This window comes from Mixophyes fleayi, chromosome 9 (genome assembly GCF_038048845.1).
Source record: "Mixophyes fleayi isolate aMixFle1 chromosome 9, aMixFle1.hap1, whole genome shotgun sequence".
Classification (NCBI taxonomy): Eukaryota; Metazoa; Chordata; class Amphibia; order Anura; family Limnodynastidae; genus Mixophyes; species Mixophyes fleayi.
In genome coordinates, this window is record NC_134410.1 from 130,027,846 (window position 1) to 130,042,258 (window position 14,413).

Genomic DNA, 14,413 nt, shown 5'->3' on the forward strand with positions numbered 1-14,413 from the left:
GTATGTCGGTGCAATTTTGTGGACGGCCTTATATGTTAGTAGAAGAATTTTCTATTGGATTTGATGAAATACAGTCAGCAAATGTAGAGACTGACAGAGTGGCTCAGCAGAGGAATAACGGTTTGCAAGGAAAATCAGTCTAGCCGCTGCGTGCAAAATAGATTGTAGGGGTTCAAGTCTGACTTTGGGAAGACCAGTAAGGAGGGAATTTCAATAGTCGATGCGGGAGATGATGAGTGCATGAATTAATGTTTTTGCGGTGTCTTGTGTCAGATATGTGCGTATTCTGGAAATGTTCTTTAGGTGTATGTAACATGATTTAGATATAGAGTTGATGTGGGGAATAAACAACAGTTTGTAAAAAATGACCCTTTGTGACTGTAAGATATTGTCCCACCAGAGGGGGAGCACTTTTGACCATCTGTAGCTCCCCCCATCCGGATACTGACCAATTTGTGAGACAATAGAGTCTTAAAATATGGGTAGGGACTCCGTGATGCCAATGTAGGTTCCTTGGCCCCCTCACTCTGCTCAGAGCAGAGAGGGGTCCTCTGAGAGTGCTGCAGGAGCCTGGGGGGGAGGGGTGCAGGGGCCTTGGAAGGGGGATGCAGCATTGCAAAAGCCCCCCTTCATCTCCAGCCCCCCTAGGGCCCTTTCTGCCTGCACCCCCACAGTAGTTCCCGCACTGTCGTATCTCTATCCATCCTTCTACGTCTCATCACTTTGCATTTTTTCTATCTCTCTTATATCTCTCCATCAATCATAAGAGGATTCTCTGCCGACAAATGATATAACCGGTGTTAACGCTTCAAAACTTGCAGCATTTATCTCTGCAGTCCGGGCTCCGTGGATTTAATCCAGCCATCTAGGAAATATAATGTGTTTAAATAGCAGTTTGACATGCTGGTAAAATGTATAATTGATGAGGGCAACCCAGCCACCGCGCTGGCAGCTTGAGCTGAAAGTTATTGAAACTAATTGAATTTCTACCTGGCAGTGGGCAGAATCAGGCTATCACCTCACATTTCAACGCTTAGACTGAGCATCGCAGTCACCTTGTTATAAGAGGTGATAGAGTGATCCAATCTGCCTCAGACATGACGGGACAACGGGATTATCCATCAGTGTTCGACTGGTGTGTGCGTTTAACGGCTGATAGGAAGACTGAGTTATGCGTCATCGTAACAGTTAAGAATTTGTGACGGCAACTGGAATTTACAGAGTGGCACCGAGGAGACATCACACTAAGGATAGTTGGAGATCGACTGGGCACCATCTCAGCTCAGCTGCTGGATCCAGGGATGTTGCCATCTCTATTCCTCTTCTGGTGACCTCCGCGGCCACCACAACTTCTACCAACATGGGGAGCAAGTGTCCTGGCTCTGTGATCAGCAGCGAGAATGAGGCCAAATAAATATACCCGACACACAGCTACTCCCAGCTAGTAGATTGCAACAGAAGTGCCCATGCAGTACAGGACCAAATGGTGAAGGACAGTCATGGTTACCAGCAGCTGACAAATGTGACATTTCTACACTGACCGGTTTACATTTTATGTCTCCACCTTCTGCCGTCTCTCCTCAATCCAACCGTACCACAACACTGGTAGCCACACGAAGTTGCCAGTGTCTACGGTGGCTTTATTATTGGTGTCTGATAATGCTTCTGATTTACAGTAAACACGCCTGCTCTCTCCACCAACAGCGACATCTGTTATTCCGTGAGCTTATGTATCACGCCTGTTAGATTGTAAGCTCCTCTGAGCATGGCCAGCTTTGCCTCCTGTTTCATGTCATTGTATGTTATATATTTGTATTACGAGCTCTTAATGACCGTAATACAACGCTTCAAAATATATTGGCGTTTTATAAATAAAGAATAATAGCAATAACATCTCATCTGATTGGACTATTATCAGACTCTTTAAAGGTGAACTTGATGTCAACAGCTGCCAGTTAGTCAGCGCCATCGACAACCGTTCAACGCCTGCTGTTTACGTTGACACTTCTCCCGTGACAGGTGTCAGTTGCAGCGTCAGTGGGTGTAAATATATATTAAACTGCAGGCGCCATGGGCATAGGTGGAAAGGGGTTTAGTAGTAGTAGATAGTCTGCATTTTATGTGTTAATAAATTACCCATATTTTTCATTACAATGATATTGTTATCCTCTTGTTATATGTGTCTAAGCTTTTACTATATTCTACACCATAAAAAAGCATAAAAAAAAAGCATTAAAATTTCCAATTTATAACATTAATTCGAACGCAGGTGAATCACAAACAACCTCATATATTGTTGCATAAAGTGACAAGGAAGCTCTGCAATAATTTTACTCCACAATGTCCTTGAAGCCCCAATGTACAGTATGTGATGAGATCTGAGGGCACCAGATGAAGAAAAAATAGGACACTGAATATTTATGAAGGTTTTGATCTTCGGCGCTCGTCATCCATTTTTTCGGAGCATAAAAGTTCCTTGCAGTCTTCATAAAGAGAAAAAGCACTTGACAACTCATCACTTTGCAACATAAATTGAAGTGGCTATAAAGTACAATATAACACAGACACATAATGCAATTTCTCTGCTAATTTATGGACGGTTTAATAGCTTATGTGGAGAAGCACCTGGTACATAATATCTTCTGTCCAGGCTGAAAATCTTATACATGGACAGCGTGGTAATAACACAACAAGTGGGAGTTGATGCACAATTGGAACAATTAAGGGGCTATTAAAATCTACATGGTTTGAATTCTCTCTACAGATGAAGAAATGGGGGGTAACTCCATTGTCTGCGAGGTGACCCCAGGTTCCAGAGGTATCATGGCTGATTGTGCTCTGTGGGCCAGAGCGGACAACACAGAAGAACGCCAATTAGAGATGATCAAACCAGCGGCATTCCGTTTCTCGAACCGGTCTGGCTAATCGGTACAAAAATTAGGAAATCCGCTGGACATTTTCAAATTTTAGATTGATTTAAAAGAATCAAGCTGAATTGCACATGATCGAGCCAGTTGCCAACTCATGCACATTCGAAGCTTAAATTGATATGTTTTAAGTTATTTTTTAAATGGTGTTTAAAATGAAAATATTGGAAAACCCTAATTTTAATGTAAACATCAAACTGAAATCGAATAAAACTTTTTTTTTTTTTTTTTTTTAACACTACCTTTAACTAGAATAGTGAACCGCTGATGTGATCTACAAAGACAAGCCACAAATCTCAAAGCTCTAATTGGGGGTCTATTAGATGATGCTATTCTCTCTTATATGATAGATTTTACAATTGCTAAATAATGTATCAGTAAAAATTATTTTCAAGGCCACACATGCTAGTGGTACAGCAGGAGGAGGGCTGAAGATGGAGGAATTGCTATCTATTCACAGTAACCATGTTTTACCTAAAGTTGCTATCATTCCCCTATTCACATTCAGACCCACAACCTTATCCGATTCACTTTTCTTTATAAACTACACCAACCCCCCCATTACTGTACTGTAATCTGTGTCTCGCTTTCTTCAAAAATGATTCACATATTCATAATACCTCCTGTCACTTGGATCACTGAGATGGTCACGGCAATACAGGGGTGCACGCAAGGGGGGTTTCTGGTTCTCCAGAAACCCCTCCACGAACGAACAGGCGCTAAACATCGCCCCTACACAGCTGCACTGTACAGCAGCCACGGCGCTGTCAAAGAAGCGTCTGCGACGGTGCTGTATTGTACGGAGCAGATTCAATTCAGCACGATGTGTCTCCCAAAAATCCCTACCCTCCACAGACACAATGCGCTGATGTTCTGTCTAGAATCTCTGCTCATTTTTACCCCACAGAAGTGCGAGGGGAGAACTTAGTGGAGATTCCCTACCATATTGGCCAGCCTTGTGCGCAACCGGACTTCACGGTGGCGTCCGGCAATTGAATCTGCTCCTGTATGTTTGCAACCCAGAGGCGCACGCAGGATTGTCAGTGGGGGGGGTTCCCCCCCTGACCAAAAAAACACAAAAAACCAAAACACGCATGAGCCGCAGCTCCGTTTCGGCAGCACTGTACTATACAGCAGCCGCGGCGCTGTCAAAGAAGGATCCGCGGCGGTGCTGTATACAATACAGCACCTCCGTGGACGCTTCTTTGACAGCGCCGCGGCTGCTGTATAGTACAGTGCCGCTATGGTGGGCACTTAGTTAGCGGGGGGGGGGTTTCTGGAGACCCAGAAAACCCCCCCCTGCGTGCGCCACTGCAACCAGGGCCGGATGATCCCATAGGCTGACTAGACTGCAGCTTAGAGTACAAGGCTTCTGGAGGGGGACGCAAATTTTTTGCGGCTTTCAAGATAGTGACAGGCAGAGGTATAAACTAAAATTAATTTTAAAATATAAGAGAATAGTTGTTCTCCAAAGTAAAAAGAAAACATGAAAGATAAATGTAATGTTTTAATCTTGACGTATTCCCCTGGTAGAGGCTGAAGACAATGAGACATCCTCGAGCGGGCGCTTGAGGATAAGTGAGTAGGAGAGACAAGGATGGCGACTGGCGCAGGTGTGACAGCCCCGCCCCCTCTTCACCCTCAGTAGCGCTCGTTCGTGCTCCAGTTCTGATATTTAGTTCTGATTTTAATGAACAGGAAATGAGTAGAAAAAATGTCCATGACCCCTTTAAAAAGCCAAGTGGAGCTGAGTTTTCGAACACAAAGAAACTTCAAGATAAAAATTATGTGTGTGGGGGGGAGGCAGCGAAGGTAGGTGGATTGGAAGGCAGATTATAAATTAAGGATGAGTTTGTCTCTACCTACTACACGTTAGCCTGGCATGGAAGGCGTGGGGGCGCTACAAGCATATTAGCCTAGGGCGACTTCAGCCCTCAACTGGGCCCTGTTTGTAACACAGTCAGAGTGTGGAAGGAAGTTTAATTTCCTCAATGTGACCTCCTGTCCTTGTGCCATAAAAAGAAAATTGAGGAAGCGTATAGTATAACCGGCTGGGCGTAAAAATATTGAAATAACAAAAAAAATGATCTAAGTAAGAGCATCTTTAAGAAGCTTTTAAAAACCTCATCTTGCTATTTAATATTAATGCAGTATGTGTCTTAGATCTGTTTAGGATATATCAGTATTTAGTGCAAGCTGTGTTCTTCATTTGCTGGGTTGATTTTATAGTCACACACAGAGGTGTCTCGGCCACGAGGCGAGGTAGGTACCTGTGGGTGGGAGAGGCGGCAGTTATACCAATGTATCAATTATACATCAATTCATCAATCAAAAATTGATCTATCCAGTTTGCATCGATATCACGTCCTGCAGCTTTCCCCAAACACCATCCAGCCGAACGAGGACAGAGATTGATTTCGTGAGCAATTTTGTAATGCTGCTGATCGTTACTCTATTATTAAGTGTTTTTTCTGGAGATGTTGTAGTATGACATACAGAGCAAAAAGCAACTACAAATCAGTGACTCTGCTCTGTGTTCTAGGTAATTATCAAGCAAATTGATTTCAATAGAGCTGCATTTTATAGTAACGCTTTATACACTGGGCTAAACTAGTTTCAGCAGCAATAGCCAGTAGTTCGTGATGTCACTGGTTCCTAGTGACTGGATAGGCTGCACTCTCAGTGATGTCACTGGTTCCTAGTGACTGGATAGGCTGCACTGTCAGTGATGTCACTGGTTCCTAGTGACTGGATAGGCTGCACTCTCAGTGATGTCACTGGTTCCTAGTGACTGGATAGGCTGCATTCTCAGTAATGTCACTGGTTCCTAGTGACTGGATAGGCTGCACTCTCAGTGATGTCACTGGTTCCTAGTGACTGGATAGGCTGCACTTTCAGTGATGTCACTGGTTCCTAGTGACTGGATAGGGTGCACTCTCAGTGATGTCACTGGTTCCTAGTGACTGGATAGGCTGCATTCTCAATAATGTCACTGGTTCCTAGTGACTGGATAGGCTGCACTCTCCGTGATGTCACTGGTTCCTAGTGACTGGATAGGCTGCACTCTCAGTGATGTCACTGGTTCCTAGTGATTGGATAGGCTGCATTCTCAGTGATGTCACTGGCTGCTAGTGATGGGATAGGCTGCACTCTCAGTGATGTCACTGGTTCCTAGTGACTGGTTAGGCTGCAGTCTCAGTGGTGTCACTGGTTCCTAGTGACTGGATAGGCTGCACTCTCAGTGATGTCACTGGTTCCTAGTGACTGGATAGGTTGCACTCTCAGTGATGTCACTGGTTTCTAGTGACTAGATAGGCTGCATTCTCAGTGATGTCACTGGGTCCTAGTGACTGGATAGGCTGCACTCTCAGTGATGTCACTGGTTCCTAGTGACTGGATAGGCTGCATTCTCAGTGATGTCACTGGTTCCTAGTGACTGGATAGGCTGCATTCTCAGTGATGTCACTGGGTCCTAGTGACTGGATAGGCTGCACTCTCAGTGATGTCAATGGTTCCTAGTGTATTTATATCCTGCATTCTCATGACCATTGGTTCCGTGCTAGATACAAGCATGAGACGTAAGATGTGAATGATTGAAGAAATATATTCATATATTTAAGAAACACAAATGCTGGCCTAAAAATAGCAAATCTGTTACTAACGCCTCCATATTTACTACTCTTTGAAAGGGTTTATGGGTAACATCTGGGGGTCCTGAGATTTCAGAGATCCAAGTAAAGGATGATGATAAGTGTGTTGTACAGAAATTGAATGGAAGTAAAGCTGGTTTAACCTTCTCAAAGTCACTATCCACTGCCTAATATACCAGACCCTGTCGTTCTCTTATAACGATCCATACGCTGCTATTGCAAGTGTCACGGACATGATTGCTATTAGACCTTGTATTCTTTCAAGAAAGAGCTTTGTCTGTAGAAAGAGCGGTTTTATTTCCTGTAGGCCTTTTCCCAATTCAATTTCATATTAAAACCGAAGCCTTGATGGATTTATACAGAACGGTAAATAAATTGTTCTGCTACAGATGGTTGTAAAACGGAAAATGAAGCAGCGTTATCTGTGTGTGTACTGCAGGGGGAAGCCTGATTACTACAGCAATCCGTGGCAGTTTTCTGATGTATTGTACCTGGAGGAGGGCAGTGCGATAAAACACTCAGATTGGAAGACTGGAGAACGGGGCGATGTACCCAATATATTAACCTGTTCGCTGGCAGCGGGTTCTGCAACACCAAACTTTAATTGCATTCATGTTATGTTGTGAGGGAGTGGACAGGGGAAAGCTTGCAACACAAGCCCATGAAAACCTCGCATTTTACATTAGCACCGGATCAAATCTTTCCATTAAGAATGTATTAGTGTAACGCTCCGGTCCCACAGATAGTACCTGTCTCGTTACCTGCAGTTCATTCATCTGGAAACTGCCATGTTCCAGCATCAGACATTCTTCAGTTCATTCATTCAGCTATATTCAGATCTGTGCAGGTGCAGCCTATTGCACTTCAGGACCTCCTCCCTCTTTTTCATTGGCTAAGCACTTCTGGAGCACTACTTAAACCTCCTGGATCCACCTGTCTGATGCCTGTTCTTCAAGCTCACTTCCTGCAGCCTGTGGTTCTGGTTCCTGTTCTCCTCGTGGTTTGCCTGTGTTCCAGTCTGCTCTCAGTTCGTGGTCTGTGTTGAACTATCGCTGCTCCAGTACCTCTATTACACCATCTCCAGTGTACTTCATCGTGACAGCTTCAGTTCTCTCATCGCTACCGCTCAGAGCCGCTACTACATCTGTGACTCCTCAGCTGTTACTACGGGTTACCTCCGCTGCTCCAGTCTGCTCTCAGTCTCTGGCCATGTTGAACTATCGCTGCTCCAGTACCTCTATTACCGTCTCCAGTGTACTTCATCGTGACAGCTTCAGTTCTCTCATCACTACCACTCAGAGCCGCTACTAAATCTGTGACTCCTCAGCTGTTACCACGGGTTACCTCCGTTACTCCAGTCTGCTCTCAGTCTCCTGCTGTGTTGAACTATCGCTGCTCCAGTACCTCTATTACCATCTCCAGTGTACTTCATCGTGACAGCTCCAGTTCTCTCATCACTACCACACAGAGCCCCTACTACATCTGTGACTCATCAGTTGTTACCACGGGTTACCTCCGCTGCTCCAGTCTGCTCTCAGTCTCTGGCCGTGTTGAACTATCGCTGCTCCAGTACCTCTATTACCATCTCCAGTGTACTTCATCGTGACAGCTCCAGTTCTCTCATCACTACCACACAGAGCCGCTACTACATCTGTGACTCATCAGCTGTTACCACGGGTTACCTCCGTTACTCCAGTCTGCTCTCAGTCTCTGGCCGTGTTGAACTACCGCTGCTCCAGTACCTCTATTACCATCTCCAGTGTACATCATCGTGACAGCTCCAGTTCTCTCATCACTACCACTCAGAGCCGCTACTACATCTGTGACTCCTCAGCTGTTACCACGGGTTACCTCTGTTACTCCAGTCTGCTCCCAGTCTCTGGCCGTGTTGAACTATCGCTGCTCCAGTACCTCTATTACCGTCTCCAGTGTACTTCATCGTGACAGCTCCAGTTCTCTCATCACTACCACACAGAGCCGCTATTCTCTCTGTGAATCATCAGCTGTTACCACGGGTTACCTCCGGTACTCCAGTCTGCTCTCAGTCTCTGGCCGTGTTGAACTATCGCTGCTCTAGTACCTCTATTACCATCTCCAGTGTACTTCATCGTGACAGCTCCAGTTCTCTCATCACTACCACTCAGAGCCGCTACTACATCTGTGACTCATCAGCTGTTACCACCGGTTACCTCTGTTACTCCAGTCTGCTCTCAGTCTCTGGCCGTGTTGAGCTATCGCTGCTCCAGTACCTCTATTACCATCTCCAGTGTACTTCATCGTGACAGCTTCAGTTTTCTCATCACTACCACACAGAGCCGCTATTCTCTCTGTGAATCATCAGCTGTTACCACGGGTTACCTCCGGTACTCCAGTCTGCTCTCAGTCTCTGGCCGTGTTGAACTATCGCTGCTCTAGTACCTCTATTACCATCTCCAGTGTACTTCATCGTGACAGCTCCAGTTCTCTCATCACTACCACACAGAGCCGCTATTCTCTCTGTGAATCATCAGCTGTTACCACGGGTTACCTCCGTTACTCCAGTCTGCTCTCAGTCTCTGGCCGTGTTGAGCTATCGCTGCTCCAGTACCTCTATTACCATCTCCAGTGTACTTCATCGTGACAGCTTCAGTTTTCTCATCACTACCACACAGAGCCGCTATTCTCTCTGTGACTCATCAGCTGTTACCACGGGTTACCTCCGTTACTCCAGTCTGCTCTCAGTCTCTGGCTGTGTTGATCTATCGCTGCTCCAGTACCTCTATTACCGTCTCCAGTGTACATCATCGTGACAGCTCCAGTTCTCTCATCACTACCACTCAGAGCCGTTACTCTCTCTGTGACTCATCAGTTGTTACCATGGGTTACCTCCGCTACTCCAGCCTGCTCTCAGTCTCTGGCCGTGTTGAACTATCGCTGTTCTAGTACCTCTATTACATCTCCAGTGTACTTCATCGTGACAGCTCCAGTTCTCTCATCACTACCACACAGAGCCCCTACTACATCTGTGACTCATCAGTTGTTACCACGGGTTACCTCCGCTGCTCCAGTCTGTTCTCAGTCTCTGGCCGTGTTGAACTACCGCTGCTCCAGTACCTCTATTACCATCTCCAGTGTACATCATCGTGACAGCTCCAGTTCTCTCATCACTACCACACAGAGCCGCTTTTCTCTCTGTGACTCATCAGCTGTTACCACGGGTTACCTCAGTTACTCCAGTCTGCTCTCAGTCTCTGGCCGTGTTGAACTACCGCTGCTCCAGTACCTCTATTACCATCTCCAGTGTACATCATCGTGACAGCTCCAGTTCTCTCATCACTACCACTCAGAGCCGCTACTACATCTGTGACTCCTCAGCTGTTACCACGGGTTACCTCTGTTACTCCAGTCTGCTCCCAGTCTCTGGCCGTGTTGAACTATCGCTGCTCCAGTACCTCTATTACCGTCTCCAGTGTACTTCATTGTGACAGCTCCAGTTCTCTCATCACTACCACACAGAGCCGCTATTCTCTCTGTGAATCATCAGCTGTTACCACGGGTTACCTCCGTTACTCCAGTCTGCTCTCAGTCTCTGGCCGTGTTGAACTATCGCTGCTCTGGTACCTCTATTACCATCTCCAGTGAACGTCATCGTGACAGCTCCAGTTCTCTCATCACTACCACACAGAGCCGCTACTACATCTGTGACTCATCAGCTGTTACCACGAGTTACCTCCGCTACTCCAGTCTGCTCTCAGTCTCTGGCTGTGTTGAACTATCGCTGCTCCAGTACCTCTATTACCATCTCCAGTGTACATCATCGTGACAGCTCCAGTTCTCTCATCACTACCACACAGAGCAGCTACTACACCTGTGACTCATAAGCTGTTACCACGGGTTACCTCCGCTGCTCCAGTCTGCTCTCAGTCTCTGGCCGTGTTGAACTATCGCTGTTCCAATACCTCTATTACCATCTCCAGTGTACTTCATCGTGACAGCTCCAGTTCTCTCATCGCTACCGCTCAGAGCCGCTACTCTTTTTGTGACTCATCAGCTGTTACCACGAGTTACCTCCGTTACTCCAGTCTGCTCTCAGTCTCTGGCCGTGTTGAGCTATCGCTGCTCCAGTACCTCTATTACCATCTCCAGTGTACTTCATCGTGACAGCTTCAGTTTTCTCATCGCTACCGCTCAGAGCCGCTACTACATCTGTGACTCATCAGTTGTTACCACGGGTTACCTCCGCTACTCCAGTCTGCTCTCAGTCTCTGGCTGTGTTGAACTATCGCTGCTCCAGTACCTCTATTACCGTCTCCAGTGTACATCATCGTGACAGCTCCAGTTCTCTCATTACTACCACACAGAGCCGCTACTACATCTGTGACTCCTCAGCTGTTACCACGGGTTACCTCTGTTACTCCAGTCTGCTCCCAGTCTCTGGCCGTGTTGAACTATCGCTGCTCCAGTACCTCTATTACTGTCTCCAGTGTACTTCATCGTGACAGCTCCAGTTCTCTCATCACTACCACACAGAGCCGCTATTCTCTCTGTGACTCATCAGCTGTTACCACGGGTTACCTCCGTTACTCCAGTCTGCTCTCAGTCTCTGGCTGTGTTGATCTATCGCTGCTCCAGTACCTCTATTACCGTCTCCAGTGTACATCATCGTGACAGCTTCAGTTTTCTCATCGCTACCACACAGAGCCGCTACTACATCTGTGACTCATCAGCTGTTACCACGGGTTACCTCCACTACTCCAGTCTGCTCTCAGTCTCTGGCCGTGTTGAACTATCACTGCACCAGTACCTCTATTACCGTCTCCAGTGTACATCATCGTGACAGCTCCAGTTCTCTCATCACTACCACACAGAGCCGCTATTCTCTCTGTGAATCATCAGCTGTTACCACGGGTTACCTCCGTTACTCCAGTCTGCTCTCAGTCTCTGGCCGTGTTGAGCTATCGCTGCTCCAGTACCTCTATTACCATCTCCAGTGTACTTCATCGTGACAGCTTCAGTTTTCTCATCACTACCACACAGAGCCGCTATTCTCTCTGTGACTCATCAGCTGTTACCACGGGTTACCTCCGTTACTCCAGTCTGCTCTCAGTCTCTGGCTGTGTTGATCTATCGCTGCTCCAGTACCTCTATTACCGTCTCCAGTGTACATCATCGTGACAGCTTCAGTTTTCTCATCGCTACCACACAGAGCCGCTACTACATCTGTGACTCATCAGCTGTTACCACGGGTTACCTCCACTACTCCAGTCTGCTCTCAGTCTCTGGCCGTGTTGAACTATCACTGCACCAGTACCTCTATTACCGTCTCCAGTGTACATCATCGTGACAGCTCCAGTTCTCTCATCACTACCACACAGAGCCGCTATTCTCTCTGTGAATCATCAGCTGTTACCACGGGTTACCTCCGTTACTCCAGTCTGCTCTCAGTCTCTGGCCGTGTTGAACTATCGCTGCTCTAGTACCTCTATTACCATCTCCAGTGTACATCATCGTGACAGCTCCAGTTCTCTCATCACTACCACTCAGAGCCGCTACTACATCTGTGACTCCTCAGCTGTTACCACGGGTTACCTCTGTTACTCCAGTCTGCTCCCAGTCTCTGGCCGTGTTGAACTATCGCTGCTCCAGTACCTCTATTACTGTCTCCAGTGTACTTCATCGTGACAGCTCCAGTTCTCTCATCACTACCACACAGAGCAGCTATTCTCTCTGTGACTCATCAGCTGTTACCACGGGTTACCTCCGTTACTCCAGTCTGCTCTCAGTCTCTGGCCGTGTTGAACTATCGCTGCTCTAGTACCTCTATTACCATCTCCAGTGAACGTCATCGTGACAGCTCCAGTTCTCTCATCACTACCACACAGAGCCGCTACTACATCTGTGACTCATCAGCTGTTACCACGAGTTACCTCCGCTACTCCAGTCTGCTCTCAGTCTCTGGCTGTGTTGAACTATCGCTGCTCCAGTACCTCTATTACCATCTCCAGTGTACATCATCGTGACAGCTCCAGTTCTCTCATCACTACCACACAGAGCCGCTATTCTCTCTGTGAATCATCAGCTGTTACCACGGGTTACCTCCGTTACTCCAGTCTGCTCTCAGTCTCTGGCCGTGTTGAACTATCGCTGCTCTAGTACCTCTATTACCATCTCCAGTGAACGTCATCGTGACAGCTCCAGTTCTCTCATTACTACCACACAGAGCCGCTACTACATCTGTGACTCCTCAGCTGTTACCACGGGTTACCTCTGTTACTCCAGTCTGTTCCCAGTCTCTGGCCGTGTTGAACTATCGCTGCTCCAGTACCTCTATTACTGTCTCCAGTGTACTTCATCGTGACAGCTCCAGTTCTCTCATCACTACCACACAGAGCCGCTATTCTCTCTGTGACTCATCAGCTGTTACCACGGGTTACCTCCGTTACTCCAGTCTGCTCTCAGTCTCTGGCCGTGTTGAACTATCGCTGCTCTAGTACCTCTATTACCATCTCCAGTGAACGTTATCGTGACAGCTCCAGTTCTCTCATCACTACCACACAGAGCCGCTACTACATCTGTGACTCATCAGCTGTTACCACGAGTTACCTCCGCTACTCCAGTCTGCTCTCAGTCTCTGGCCGTGTTGAACTATCGCTGCTCCAGTACCTCTATTACCGTCTCCAGTGTACTTCATCGTGACAGCTCCAGTTCTCTCATCACTACCACACAGAGCCGTTACTCTCTCTGTGACTCATCAGTTGTTACCATGGGTTACCTCCGCTACTCCAGCCTGCTCTCAGTCTCTGGCCGTGTTGAACTATCGCTGTTCTAGTACCTCTATTACATCTCCAGTGTACTTCATCGTGACAGCTCCAGTTCTCTCATCACTACCACACAGAGCCCCTACTACATCTGTGACTCATCAGTTGTTACCACGGGTTACCTCCGCTGCTCCAGTCTGTTCTCAGTCTCTGGCCGTGTTGAACTACCGCTGCTCCAGTACCTCTATTACCATCTCCAGTGTACATCATCGTGACAGCTCCAGTTCTCTCATCACTACCACACAGAGCCGCTTTTCTCTCTGTGACTCATCAGCTGTTACCACGGGTTACCTCAGTTACTCCAGTCTGCTCTCAGTCTCTGGCCGTGTTGAACTACCGCTGCTCCAGTACCTCTATTACCATCTCCAGTGTACATCATCGTGACAGCTCCAGTTCTCTCATCACTACCACTCAGAGCCGCTACTACATCTGTGACTCCTCAGCTGTTACCACGGGTTACCTCTGTTACTCCAGTCTGCTCCCAGTCTCTGGCCGTGTTGAACTATCGCTGCTCCAGTACCTCTATTACCGTCTCCAGTGTACTTCATTGTGACAGCTCCAGTTCTCTCATCACTACCACACAGAGCCGCTATTCTCTCTGTGAATCATCAGCTGTTACCACGGGTTACCTCCGTTACTCCAGTCTGCTCTCAGTCTCTGGCCGTGTTGAACTATCGCTGCTCTGGTACCTCTATTACCATCTCCAGTGAACGTCATCGTGACAGCTCCAGTTCTCTCATCACTACCACACAGAGCCGCTACTACATCTGTGACTCATCAGCTGTTACCACGAGTTACCTCCGCTACTCCAGTCTGCTCTCAGTCTCTGGCTGTGTTGAACTATCGCTGCTCCAGTACCTCTATTACCATCTCCAGTGTACATCATCGTGACAGCTCCAGTTCTCTCATCACTACCACACAGAGCAGCTACTACACCTGTGACTCATAAGCTGTTACCACGGGTTACCTCCGCTGCTCCAGTCTGCTCTCAGTCTCTGGCCGTGTTGAACTATCGCTGTTCCAATACCTCTATTACCAT

At 47.2% G+C, this 14,413-nt stretch overlaps 1 long non-coding RNA gene across 1 annotated transcript in view; it reads left to right on the forward strand.

Moving 5' to 3' along the window:
- Positions 1–14,413, forward strand: part of LOC142101732 (uncharacterized) — a 157,066-nt gene that overhangs the window by 68,797 nt on the left and 73,856 nt on the right. The gene's annotated exons all lie outside the window — the stretch shown is intronic.